This window comes from Thermobia domestica, chromosome 2, assembly GCF_964235325.1.
Source record: "Thermobia domestica chromosome 2, izTheDome1.hap1.1, whole genome shotgun sequence".
Taxonomy (NCBI): Eukaryota; Metazoa; Arthropoda; class Insecta; order Zygentoma; family Lepismatidae; genus Thermobia; species Thermobia domestica.
The window spans coordinates 128,605,189-128,619,470 of NC_137455.1; the positions used below are offsets into that span (position 1 = coordinate 128,605,189).

Sequence of the window (14,282 nt, forward strand, 5' to 3'; positions counted from 1 at the left end):
TAATTTGTAAGTATAAGAACATAATTTTAAATGAAATCTCAAAGCATAGTACCGTATTATATTTCTTCTTTTATACTGTATTGAAACAAACGCAAATAGAAACTAGTGACACACACACACACACACACTTATATTTGTCTTTTATAAATCAAATGAGACAGTTGTATCAGATTTCGAAAGGAGCTCTATGTCACAAGCATCTCTGGTTTCTAAAAGAAGCTCTCAGTTCAGGTAATTAGATGATTCTAGGGAAGTATCCCAGGAAATAATTGCTTGAAATTGAATGCGCGTGCGTTGAATTCTTAGAAGGAAACTTGGATTTATCTGGATAATCTTATATACGTATACTTTAGAAAAATGTATAAGGGTGGCTCATTACTATAATATTACACTTCACACTCAGTCTAGGTTTACGTTTCGTCAGTGAAAGACTACTTGAATGTGAATCCACAGTAATTACTTACTAAATTAACATTAGTAGTTCTTAAAAAGTTTATTTTGAGACTTGACAGTGTATTTGAATCCTAATTCCTATTATTTTAGATTTGAGAAGCATTAGTGTTACTATGGTTGGTAAAATATTTTGTAAGTTATTTTCTGTTAATGTGAGTTTTCTGGTATAGCACTGGTTAGCAAGTCATTTTCTCAGTCATAGCCCTGATGGAGTTCAAGATTTTTTTTTTATAGTTTACACTGTAGCCCGAAAATGAAATCTTTCAATTTAACAGCCCGCGATTATGGTCGTTAGAGTAAGGGAGACGGATGATTAAGGCAAGTGAATGATGATAGAAGAATTAGTGGAAAGAGATTGTGGGAGAAAATGGGAGTACCCCGAGAAAACCCACGGACACTATGTTATCCACCACAAACTTACTTGACTGGGGATCTAACCAGAAACCTCACGCACCAGAGTAAGAGCTCTACCACTGAACCACCATATATTTTTTGTTTAAAATCAACAAATAATACACTCTCACTGGTAATAACTTTGTGATAATTACGAAAGATAAAGCTAATTATATATCAAATCAAAACTACGTTGCAGAAATAAAGTAATTGTTCGTTTTAAGATATATATGTTGTTTATTTGGTTATAATGTGAATGTTAATGTTACCTTAATGCTCTAAGCTGTACCGGTCCCAACCGGGTCCTTGACCGCTTTCCTGGACTCGATTCTGTCTTTAATAGTCACTATATTAATAATCTAAGATTCTTCAAGATTCTTGTACTTCTAATTAATTCTAGTGTAATGATGGTTCTTAGGGTACAATACTCTAAGCTGCTGTCGTGATGTTTTCTTCCTGTGTTCCTAATTTGCGGATAAATCGTCGTTTCCTTAAATGAGGGAAAATATATGTGGGAAAAAGTTATATAATAATAAGAAAACGACATATAGTAATTTAGCCGTATAAAAATACAATTGTAATATAAAGTAAACGAAAGAATCAGTTGATAAAAGTAAGTTATAAACGAATGTGGAATTATAATAAATAAAGATAAGCTAGCTATAGCTGAAACTACGAAATGAAGGGAAATGTACCGCAATCCAATTACGCGAAAATGTACGGACATTGATGATGCCTCCCTAGCTATGTTAGTTCTACGTTACACTACCGCACCTAATATAAACCTATCTAAATCGAACGGAAGTAAACTTACCTGTTGAGAAAGGAGACCTGGAACTCGGATATTGGAGTTATGTTGATTTTCGGCTGCAACTCGAAGTTCATGCTATCCAGGAAGGAAAGAAGAATAGGAGAATTAATTAAATTATTTGTAAATAATGTAATAACTATTGTCTCGTTAACTAGATGTGTTTTATGCTTACCTATTGTTCCAGTAACAATAATAACTTATATTGTCAATATGTTAACTGGAAATATCTTGTTTTGGTTTGATATTGGTTAACTTCCAGTATATTTTGCCATCACGTGGATTTTCGTGAAGGATTTGTAGTGTTTGGACAGTATTTATTCGTTTTTTTACTTGAAGGTGGAGATGTGCGTGTCAAGAACCTGGATTGCATTATCCTCAGTTGACTTTATTGAATGTTTTAGAACTCTTTTCTGGTGTCCACGTGAATAAAGTTGTTTGCGTAACCTTGCGTTTTTATCGTCTTGGTGTACAACCATAGTCTTTCAAGAATGGATACTGTATAATAGTATATTTCATCGAATAGCGTTGCACGTAATCTTCCGTCATAATTGAAGTAAATCTCCACTTCGATGGATGACCGACATTGTCTGTGACTGCCAGAGCCAGGATGTGAAGAAAAGAAGTAGGCGATTTGTAAATTTGAATCCATTGAATCAGTAGAGAGCCCAAGTGTCTACCACAACCAGAAATATGGTTGTTGATGCCTGACTGGTTAGCTTGCGACAGCAATCAGAGGTTACAAGTGTCTATCACAGCAATTGGTTGGCTACAGAAGAAAAGGTTACAATGGTAATCTGACTACTTAGCCACCTCGTACTCCTGGCCTTACTCCTCTAGATATCTGTTTATGGGGGTAGATGAAAAACAGGCGGTTCACTGGGAAAGAATGAACACAAAGGACGATCTGCAAGTTCGGTGAATATCATCGATAGCTTCGTAGTGTAACACAAGATGTCCTCCGACGTGCTCAGAAGTTTATTTATATTGGTGGCGGCATTTTTGAGAATCTGCTTCGTCTTGCTATGTGGCCTTTTCACTCCCTTACAATCGTTTGTGTTAGTGCTGATCTGCAGTGTTAATAATGTATTTGTCACCATTAATTACTTAATTATCGTGTAGTAATAACGCTACACCACAAATTAATGCAATAATAATTAGTATCAGCATGTCCTTTCTAGTATTTCCTTACACAAATACCCTTATATGTCTATGTTTTACATGTTATTGTTTTTTCTGTTCGATTTTCTACTTCATTTTAATTTTTGTTCACATCTCAGTTATCGTTCAAAATCGGACCGATATTAACTTTTTTTTTTTTTTTTTCTTAGAATCACCCAACTACCATTTCTCCAAGTATTATCACTTCCTCCTGGGACACCTTGGTACACTTTATATATAAAAATTAAAGAATTGAAGGTGAGGTGACTTTTTTAAAAATATATAAAAAGGATTTTTTTTTTTTAAAAAAAAGGTTCACCATCTGAAACTATTTTTCTAGCTAGATTTTGTACAGTAAAACTCCTTTCTTTGTATGTATGTGTGAGTATTGCAGAAGGGTCAGTGTCTTTGCATTGCTTAAAGGTAGATCTTTCTTTCTAATGTGCCTCTCTCTCTCTCTCTCTCTCTCTCTCTCTCTCTCTGTATATATATATATATATATCCTTCTTCTATTCCTCGCATTCCTCTTCATATGTATATATATATATATATCTCGTCTTTACCTAGCTAGCTGTTGCCATATCCTAAGGCTATGTAATTATGCAAAACCAAATTTTCTTTTTGAATAGAAGGGTTGGAAAGAAAACGATAGAAGAGGTGAAAGGGTTTTGTGCGAGCAAGATGGAAATTGAAGGAGTAGGTTAAGGTATACTGGAGCGAAAGAACTAAGAGTTGTTCTTAGCACTCCAGGGGAATTCGTCGTCTTTTCTTGGAGAATTTAGAATTAAAAGCTTTTTCCGGGTTATTTAATAGAAACTATTATTTTTTCCCTTTTTACTATCACCAGGACTACGTTGTAGAAAGGGGAAAAAGGAAGAAGATAGTAGGTTTGGTATATTGAAAAATAGAACACAAAATATACACAATGGCTATTTACAATGAGATTAATAGATAATAATGAAAAAGAAGGGGAACGGAAAGAAGACAATTTTGACTTGGTTTGTTACATAAGACCCCCCTTTTCTGAAATTCTTTTTTGCTCTTGTATTGCTATCTGTATTTTTTTCACAAGAGTTTTTCGCATTTTTTGGCATATTCACACACACACTAATCTGGTTTCTTTGCTATATTATTATATAATACATTCATGTGAAAATAGATTGACGTTGTATAAGATATTAAATTACCTAGGGGTGAGCAAAACCTGTTTTCAGAAAAACCGAAAACTGATGTTTCAGTTGTTACCTAAACCGATTTCTGTTCTCTCCATACAAATTTTGGGTTTTTACTGAAACCAGTGTGATTTTGACCGAAGACTGTATCTGTTCTTGTTCTTGAAGTATGTACTAATTTCCAAACAAATTAACAAAGAAGCAATAAGTTTTAATAGAAAACCGATCCGGTCGTAAAAAAGAACACAACCGAAAGCCGGAAAAAACATTTTTGTACTCACAACTAGAAATTACGTTATAGACTCAGAACATCTATTGTTGTTATGCAACATGAAGTTTTAGGTTTTTTTTTTTTTTCGGCATTCACTGTATGCTTCTTAGACACATAAAGCATAGATTTAATTTTTAGTTATCTAAGATTAAGAGAATTGTTTCGCTCAGTTTTGTTGTATTCCACTTAGGTGTACTTAGCAACAATAACGAAAATCGTCGTTACCGTTGTGTTCATGACACACATTGACTTCGATTATAAATAATAAGTTGGTTACATATTATTGTACGATCTTAGAATGCTGTATTTTCACTAATACTGAACAGAAATGCATGCTCTTAAATGTCATTGGAAAGAGGAAAGTTTGAGTTATTATTCTGACTTTAGGTGCGCTCACTGTGAACCCCATGTGTAATACGGTAGACGTCCAAGCGATGATCGTATTCTTGCCAAACCGTTTCAAGCATGTCTGGCATGATCTCAATGTTTCTGGTGATGCACTTCTTCAATTTTGGCAGTATAGCTGTGATATAAGCATTGTCCTTGACTAAATCTCACAAGTAAATATCACATACTGTGAAGTCCGGTGAACATGGTGGTCATATGCAGAATGTGTTGTTTGCGGTCGTTGCATGAGCAACCCATCTTTCTTGCAGCTCTGAACATTCGTTTACCAATATGGAGGGCTCCGTCTTGTGGGGAAATGAACCCCTGTTCCTCCTGTTCCGTGAGCTGTGGCAACTTTTCATCTTCAGTAGTATTCTCGGCGAAAAAAAGATCAAACGCGGGTTTCTTAGAAACGGCTCAGAACACGTTTGTTTACCTTGGGATTGTCACATTCTACCTCAATCACAGCACGGTGATTCTCCGATCTGCATATCTGGACGTTGTGCCTGTTGACTTTGCTTGATTACTCATGATGATTCGTTGTAACAAACAAGATATGTGAGGCTCACATTGAGGTATCTAAAGTCGGAATAAAACTTCAGACCTCCTTCTTTCGAATGACACTAAGATTATGTTTTTCTGTTGAGTATTAGTGAATACAGCCTGAAACCGTCCAATAATTTGTAACCACCCTGTTTAACCCTGATGATAGTTCAACACATTGCTTCGCAATCTTTTTTTTTTTTTGATTGATGACACGCTTTTCTAAATACCCACGACATTGCGACACACGTGAGATGCGGTTCAGTTCGGTTTGTTTAGAATTAATCAGTCACTGTTAGAGTTTGTCACAAAATTGAGTTTTACTTATTATTAAAGGACTCTTCATAAGAATAAAATTTGTCATATAAAGTGTAGGTTTATAGGGCTTCCGGATGAGAAAGTTATTTTTAAATTCTAAAATTTTGCTACACTCATCAGTTGGGGAAACCTGGTTTCTCAGAACAAATTTCATTCACTAACATTTTAAACGGTAACAATTTCGAATTTTATTTTATTGATTTTACTTCATTTTCGTCGTAATGTGACGAAACCATGAAATCCACGAATCTTTTCCCAAACCTCCCTCCTTTGCAAAGGCAGAAGGGAAAACATTCCAGAGATATCTGGAAGTTAATCCTTTCTTCTTATTCATCACTTGCGTTAAGCTAAAGATACAATATTTGTGAGAAAAGTAAAAATAATCATCATTATATATATTCTGCCATCATTGGCAGCTCATTATTTGCCACAAAATTATTAAACGCATTAGAAATTTTAGTTAATGTTTTGACGTACGAATCGTCTATCAATTGGAGCATTTTTCCCATTTCTTTCTTTACGAAGGACATCCAGAGAATATACAAAATAGAATGTGAATGTCATAAACTTCCGAAAAAAAAAAAAGATTAATTGTCAGTTTTGTATTATCGAAAAGTTCAATGAAATGTAGAAAACATTGGAAATTTTAACGACATCGCTATCCATAGCGTGTAAAAGTTTTGCACAAGAGGAATTGCTTCTAAATTTTGCATGAATATTCTCGTTATACACGAATGTTTTCTTCGGGTCAGTGACGCCTTCAATGTTTTTGTTCTTGTATTTTTCAAGTTAAAAAATATACTTTTTGTATTGATTTATTGATTATGTGACAAAGAATACATAAAATACATAGAGTATATTAAGGGGTTGTAAAAATTCAAGACAAAAAATCTGACTTGTCATAAATCATATATATCTCTCTCCCTACTTGATTTTGGAAGATTTTTTTTAAAAAAAAAAGAGAGAGAGAGAGATGCTGGAATAAGAACGGAAGTTAAAGAAAGAATATTTATTGCCAGTTTGATTAAACCGTAGAGAAAACACAGGATGTTACAAAATTTACCAGTGTTCATGTTTGCTTATAATTTTTTCAGCGCAGTTTCCTATGTAAAGCGCATAATTTTTAAGCTCTCTGCTAAAGGAGAATAATTTTTGTGCACGCCATTTCCTTTAGCACATCCTAACTTGCATATACTTTAGTGTTCTCGTCGAAGCCTATACTTTTGCATACTTCAACTAACATTAGACCTACTTTTATAAGTATGCATTAAGGTTTACTAAGAATCAGTTTCTGATTTTGGATAGATCCAGAAGGGAAGAAGAAAGAAAACTCCAAAAGGTCCAAGAGAGAAAAGATATTTATAATGCAGATCTTCTATTGTACTGTATATGAAATAGGCTAATGGGCTTAACTTTTAGTTTAAGATGTTGAATAAAGCTGTAATTAGTGATGTGAGGTGGAAAATTTTTCACTTCGGAAAACTTCCCATTGATTTCATGTATAGATATGTTAAAAAGTGGAAGATCGTTTAAAGAATCTGAAAATTTTCATGCCTCAGATTTCCGGTACTATGTAGGAACAAGTGAAACAATTTTTAATGAATCGAAAATTTTTCTGTCGTGTATCGAAAAATTGAGTAACTTTTTATAAGTAGGAAAATTTTCATCATTTTGAAGCAAAAAGTTAAACAACTTTTTATAAGAAGAAAATTTTCATCATTTTGAAGCAAAAAGTTAAACAACTTTTTATGAATCGGAAATTTTTATTTCTCTGTAGAAACAAGTGAAAGGAATTTTCATGGATCGGAAAATTTTCATTATGATGTAGAAACGAGTGGAAAAACTTTTCATAACCAGGACAATTTTGAGTATTATGTATAGTGATGTTAGGTGGAAAATTTTCCACTATATTTAACTGCACATTGAGCTATAAAATTGAATTCCTGTAGAGGAAAGTTAGACAGCAACAAATTATAATTTTCCAATTAGCTTTCGAGAACCGCAGAATCTTCTAATACAGTATTTCAAGTTGGCAAGTAAAAACTTAGACAATGTTTCTCTCTCTTTCTCTCTCTCTCGCTCTCTCTCTCTCTCTCTCTTTCTCGGTGTGTGTATGTATGTGTGTGTAAAGTGCAGGGAACATAAATCGAGTTCGTAGAGTACAAATATCCCATCCCATTGTTTAAAATGTAAGGAAAAAGGGAAAAGAAACCATTGTGAATTTAACAGTTATTTCAAAAACAGAAAATTCTACTATTTCTTCACATATACGCTTTCCTATGTAATGAAATAACTACATAAAAGTTCCAGTTCCTTATGAAGATTATTTTTCTAACAGAAAATAAGAAGAATGTTTGATTTTATTGTGTTTAAAGCTATGAGAAAACATCATCTTACGCGTATTATTAATATGATTTTGTGAGATCAAAGGTGAATTTTTGGGGAAGAATACATTGACGTTTTTGAAACATTTTTGCAGAAATGAAGAATCGTTAGATTTTCACTTCATGAAACCTTTTTCAGACAATATTTATTACAAACAAATTTTACGACTAAACAACGATGCAGGAATAAGTGGAGTATGTTTTTGTGAATCAGAAAATTTTCCGTTTCAAATTTTTTCGGAAAATTTACATAACTGGCTCTAATATACAACACCTCTCCCAAACAGGATCGATTTTCCAAGGAACAGATTTTACGTATTGGTATTTTCTCGAAAATAGATCAGAATGATTTGGTCTTTCTCTTGAAGATAGCTCATTAATCAATATGTTATTGAAGACTCTATAGTACATTAGTTTACTTCTTTCGAAAAAAAATCAGAAGTGATAATTTACTGTTGAGGATAAGTTTTGTTCATACAAGTGTCTTGAAGTTGGCTTAAGTGAATTTGCTCTTTTTTCACATATATATCATTATTATACGTTTTTCTTTGAAAAAATTAGTAACGATTTTTTTCCCTGAAAGTAACAATACATGTAAAGTTAAGTTTCTTTCTGGAGTTGTTTTGAGTCCGAGATCTAACTGTTGTTGATCGATGAAGTTAGACTTGTTAATCCTTGCCCTTAAGTTTCATCAAGATGTTCTTGGTGTTGGCCACAGAACTGAATTTAGTGATGCTCGAAAACGCACAGGCGTGTAGAGATCTGGTTTTGCTCTTTGGATAACGTAATGACTTGCAGAAGATTGTTGAGATTGTTCATGTCATAAAAACTATATTCGTATGAGGCTTAAATTATGAATGATACCGTTCATTCTTTTCTTGCTGTTTAAAAAAAAAGTGATAGATTTGGTGAATAGCACCTCATTTTAAGACTAATATGAAAATTGAATATATTTTGGAGGGGAGAGGGATCAAAAACCCCTGCAGGATTTTTTCCAAAGAAGGGAGGGGGAGGCCGATGCAAATCGAAGTCGTGAATACACATTTACCTTGATGCACGTGGTGCTTGATGTAAAACAACAATTATTTACGCACCATTACTGTAACTTGTGGAGGACAAGGGGCAACTGCTTCTCCATTTAAGCTCCCCGCTGTTCGAGGGGGATCCATTTCACGATAAACGTTTTTTACTCCGTATGTCAGGATACGAACATGCATGTATTAATGAAGCATGGAATAAGTTCACCACATAGAAAAAAAAAAACATAAGTGTAACCTGGCCCCTACTTCAATAAGATGTCAACTAGAGCCCCTAGAAGTAATAGAAAGGTTTACTAAGGTTTTAAATACTAGGGGAGAGGACAAAATATGAATGCTTGCTCCCTCAGGAAAAGTTCTAAATTAGGATGTTGTTACGCATGAACTTCATTAACTACAGGAAATATATTAAATACTGTAGAATTTCACATGTATTTCGAAGAACCAAACCCCAAACCCCTTTCCAAAGCCAGGGGAAGGCAGTTTGCCCCCTCTTGCTGTCCTCTGTGCGCGGCCATGGAGGAATAATCCTTATGCAGTTACTTTCAACAAAAAAAGTTTCCTTTAAAAAAACAGTGCATTTCATGTTTATTTAATGTCTTTTATGTTAAAATTAAGATTACATTTCTTGTAAATTGCAGGATAATATATACAAATTACGGAATAATAACCAAGTTACCTCCTCTGCACGTGCTTCTTCAATTAAAAAAGAAGTAGATACGAACACACATGCGATTGGGAGTTTCTATTACAGTGTAAAGAGGAATAGAGAAAGCAATGTATTATTCCTCACCCTATTCGTAATTTTAAGTTAACAGGAAGCATGACTCATCGTCTCTGAAAACTTTTTAACAATGATTGAGTACAAGTAAGAAGGGGGCAAACATTACATGTTAAGTGCATTGGGCCAGGGGTGGTATTGGTAGTGTGATGATCCCTTTTGAAACGCTCTTCCTTCTAGCTGCTAGCAGCCAGGTGATCCTGCATGTGAGATGTGAGTACAGTATCAGAGGAAGAAGAGGTGAACGATTGGGGGGCGCTGTTGGTGTCTTGGTCTGCGATGACTGATCGCGTACAGTCACGGATTGCCGCGTGCTCTTCGAGTCCGCATCGCAGTCAACTTTTTACCTACCTCACCTCCTAACTAATAAATAAACCAGAGTTTCCTGACCCCGCGCTACAGTCCCGCCACACAACGTTCAAGTGCTGAACTTTTTCTGAAACTTCACGACCGGAAAGAATTTTTCGTAAACTTGTGCGAAGGGAAGGGTTGCCAGAAACTATTACCGATATTGTATGCTTCGTTTCATCGTTTTTTTTAACGTTGTTCATATTAGATCGTTTTATTCTTAATAAAGAGTGAACCTAAAATATGAAAACACAACGCTTAGAAAAAGAATACTTGACCACTACCTTTTTTTCTGTTCTGAGCGAGCTCCTTCTTGGCTAAGCGGTTAGTGTACGCGCGTTTAGCGTGGGAGACCCGAGTTCGATTCCCGACGGGAGCTCATGTTCGGATTCCACGTTAATCAGTAGGTCCCGTCTCAAATAACCTCGCTGCTGCAAGGGACGTTAAACTCAAAATCAACTCTACTCAGGTCTTTGTTATAAGCATGACGATACATCCCTGGTATACTGTAGTATGGCGACCATTATGTTCAGGGCCTGCTCTAGGCAATTTGTTACCCCGTGCAATTGCATTATTTGCCGTCCCCTTTTCTCCAGAAAGAACAAATCTTAAAAGCGTCGATTTTAAGGATGCTACCCCATGATGAACAGCGAAGGGAAAAGAAAGATTACTTGCACTCAGAAAGGCCTAAACATTACAAATACAATCTCGTTATGTCTGTTTCTTCTCTAAATAATAATTATGTTAGTGAAAGATAAAGCAAGCAACATACCTACAGAGGAAAGATGGTAATCCTTTTGGTAGAATTCAATATTGAGCTTCAATTTCAATATATCAATTTGCATTTCCAGTGTAACTGGCTCTTTTATCTTTATTTCTTAATTTTCCCGCTGCTGTTAATTTTTTTAAAACTTGTTTCCATCTTCAATGATTAGGAAACTTGTTCGTGACAAAGACAAGACTATGATAGTGAACTCAAAGTTCAAGAATGTGTCTTATTAAACTGTGATAACTAACTAAATGGAACAGATGTTCGCTACTGTTAGAGAATTGAGTTCTTGTATTTGACAGCAATCAAGCAATAACGTCTGGGATTTGTTTGACCATTTGCTTTAGCACTGTTCATGTAACCTTAAAATAATGCGACAAACATAATTTATGAATGTGGTATTCAAATAGAAGGTCAGCTTAATAAATTGAACTACCATAACCATGAAGTCATGTTTCCAACAAGAAATATTTATTTATGCAAATGCACGTGTTGCACATATAGTGGAGCCGGCCCTGACTATGCGTCTGATAGACCTATTTCTAAAGTCATTTTCTTTCACTGTATCATAGATTATTCTGCAGCTAAATTATCTTCATAAGGGCGCACTCGGGAACGGTTATTATTATTATGTAGTATCAGCGTCAACTAATCGTATGTACTGTGAATTCAGGAATGAAAATAAATAAATGAAATATTTAATTTAACGTCCTATAGTTAGTGTTGCCAATGAGACAATCAAAAAAAGATTTTCTCATCTCGTCTCGATTCTCGAAGTATTCTCTCTCGTCCCGTTTCGATTATCGAAAAGTTTTTCTCGTCCTATTTTGTAAATTTATGTGCTTGACGTTTATAATATCCTTGACAGAATTTTAGACTTAGTAATAGGAAATTCAAATGCTAAATAGGGATAACTGTTGAATAATTAGCATTAATTAAAAAATAATTTTAAAAAAATATCTATCACCCAGTTGTCTACAGTACGGAATTACAAGTAACTGATTTGAACTTGACACATTATCGGAATATATGAAATGCAAAGATGCTGGATAAACTTGTGATCTCTTACAAATGTAAGTAATATAACTGAAATAATTGTATGTAATTTATCAAATATTACTCAGAACCGTTAGATTAAAAATTTATTAATGTAAAAGGTAGACTGCCATACTTTTTTAATATGGAAAAATTTCCTTGATGAGAATAACAGAATATCATATAAATAGTTTAATAGTTAAAAAGTATGGCATAAATAACTTAAACCTAGACCAGTGGTTCTCAAACTTGCCGATAACGCGGACCCCCTGTTTATTCGGAGAGTGATCTGCAGACCCCCTTGCAATGCTAAAATTTCACATGGTATTTAAAAATATAATAATTAGAATTACCTGTAACAAGGAAAATATCAAGAAAAATAATGCAATAAGACTTAAACTAACAAAGTAAAATCGCAAAAGAGTTAAATTGGCTAAGAAAATGTACGTGGTTAAAACTGTAAAGTGGCGATAAAAGCTTGAAAAGGTTAGGGCCAGTTGAACCGTGTTTTTCTTATCTAATCACATGATCTTGCTACTGAAGAAAAAAGAACAACATCGGGTGTAGTTTCTCTTTGTGACTTAACTACACAGTAAGTCCAAATTTTATTGTTTTTCTTTATTTTTAATTGATCACTCATGGAAAATTGATTTTTTTTTTTTTTTTTTTTTTGCCTTAACAGTTATAAGACCACAGTCAATGTTATTGTTTCAGAGTTGTTCTTACCGTCAGACACGGGTTTTAGGACTTCAGATATTTTAACTTCAAAATTGATGTTATTCGATTCTATACGTCTTACTTAGTATATACACAAAATTTCAACTTGCGCAAACAAACGGATCCGAAGGTGTGGGGGGAGGGGGTCAAAATTTGACCAAAAGTATAGGGGCTTAGGATTTTCGATATTTTGACTTCAAAATTTATGTTATTCGGTTCTACATGTCTTATTTTGTGTACACACTAAATTTCAACTTGCGCAAACGAAGGGATCCAAAGTTATGGGGGAGGTCAAAGTTTTGCCCCCAAAATCCTGCTATTGCAGCCATCCGCACGTGAGATCAATTGTCAATAGTAATTACTATAACTTTGTATCCCTTCGTTTGCGCGAGTTGAAATTTGGATTGTAGACTAAGTAAAACGTATAGAATAGAATAACATCAATTTTTTTGTGAAAATATCAAAAGTCCTAAAAACCCGTCTTTTCACTGTTCTTATCTGGAAGGAAAGCGTTTAAAAACCAATGTTATGTATGTATGCATTTTGATATATACTTTTTTTTTTAATCTTGTCACACACTGATTGAATTAAAGCAACGTTCTTGTAGATTTCTCTCTTGCGGTCTGTCTTCCTAGACAATTTTACATTAACAGCATGCAATTTGAGTCAATTAATATTTTGGAAGAGGTTTCTAATCGTTCTTTTATTTTTTTATTTTTAGAAATTCCAGAATTGGGGTGGGGCTTGCTATTTATAAGAATAGGAGTGAGTAACATTTTCTTCCTTTAAAAAAAAAAATAATAATCTGGAATTGGTGGTAGTGGTGGGAGCTTTTCGCCACTTGAAGATGAAATCCATGAAATTCTGAGGCATCGTGCAGTTAATGTACAATTTCTTTTGAAAAAGCGCCCTAACAAAGAGGGAATTTCTCTCATTTGAAATAATCCTATATAACAGTTGACCGGCTTCAGGGAAGAAATTTAGAATAATAGTAAAACATTTAATTATACAAACGTAAGTATAATTTCTAATTGCTTTCCTTTTAGTAACTGGAAAAATACTATGAGTTCCATTTATTACAACACATTGCAACTTATACGCTTTACGGACCCCCTGGTTAGGTCCCGTGTATCCCCAGGGGTCCGCGGACCCCACTTTGAGAACTACTGGCCTAGATCATTAAATCATGTAGTGACTTATAAAAGAGTAACTTTGGACCTTAACTATTTATCTAATCTATTTACAAGAAGAAGTGGATTATTCAGCGTACTATGTATTTAAATAATGTTAAATTGTATGGGAAATAGAATGCGATCATAATGTGCTACTTTGCAAAATCTACCAAACATATAAAGTACATTTAAACCATACAATTTCAGTGTATTGTGTGGTGGCTTTTATATGTTTAAACATTGATAAAAGCTCTTTCGTTGCATTGATAGCCACTTTATCAATTTACAGGCCAGAGAAAACATTATGACCACCCGCTATTTTTTGAACAAAGTCGTTAGGCTGACATAAGAAGCACGAGAACCGCTCGCCAGACGGTGACAGCGATCGGATACGGTCAGTTAGTACCCGGCTATTTGTTAGCGTTTGCAAAGCTTATTTATTGCTCATGCGTACGCTTTGAATACGCTGACCATGTATTTAAATGTAGATGGCTAATCACAAACGCGAAAGCAATAAAAACGCGGAGAAAACG

General features: G+C 34.4%; 1 long non-coding RNA gene across 1 annotated transcript in view; it reads left to right on the forward strand.

Moving 5' to 3' along the window:
* LOC145679733 (uncharacterized) overlaps positions 1–14,282 on the forward strand; it is a 503,930-nt gene that overhangs the window by 205,052 nt on the left and 284,596 nt on the right. The window lies entirely within an intron of this gene.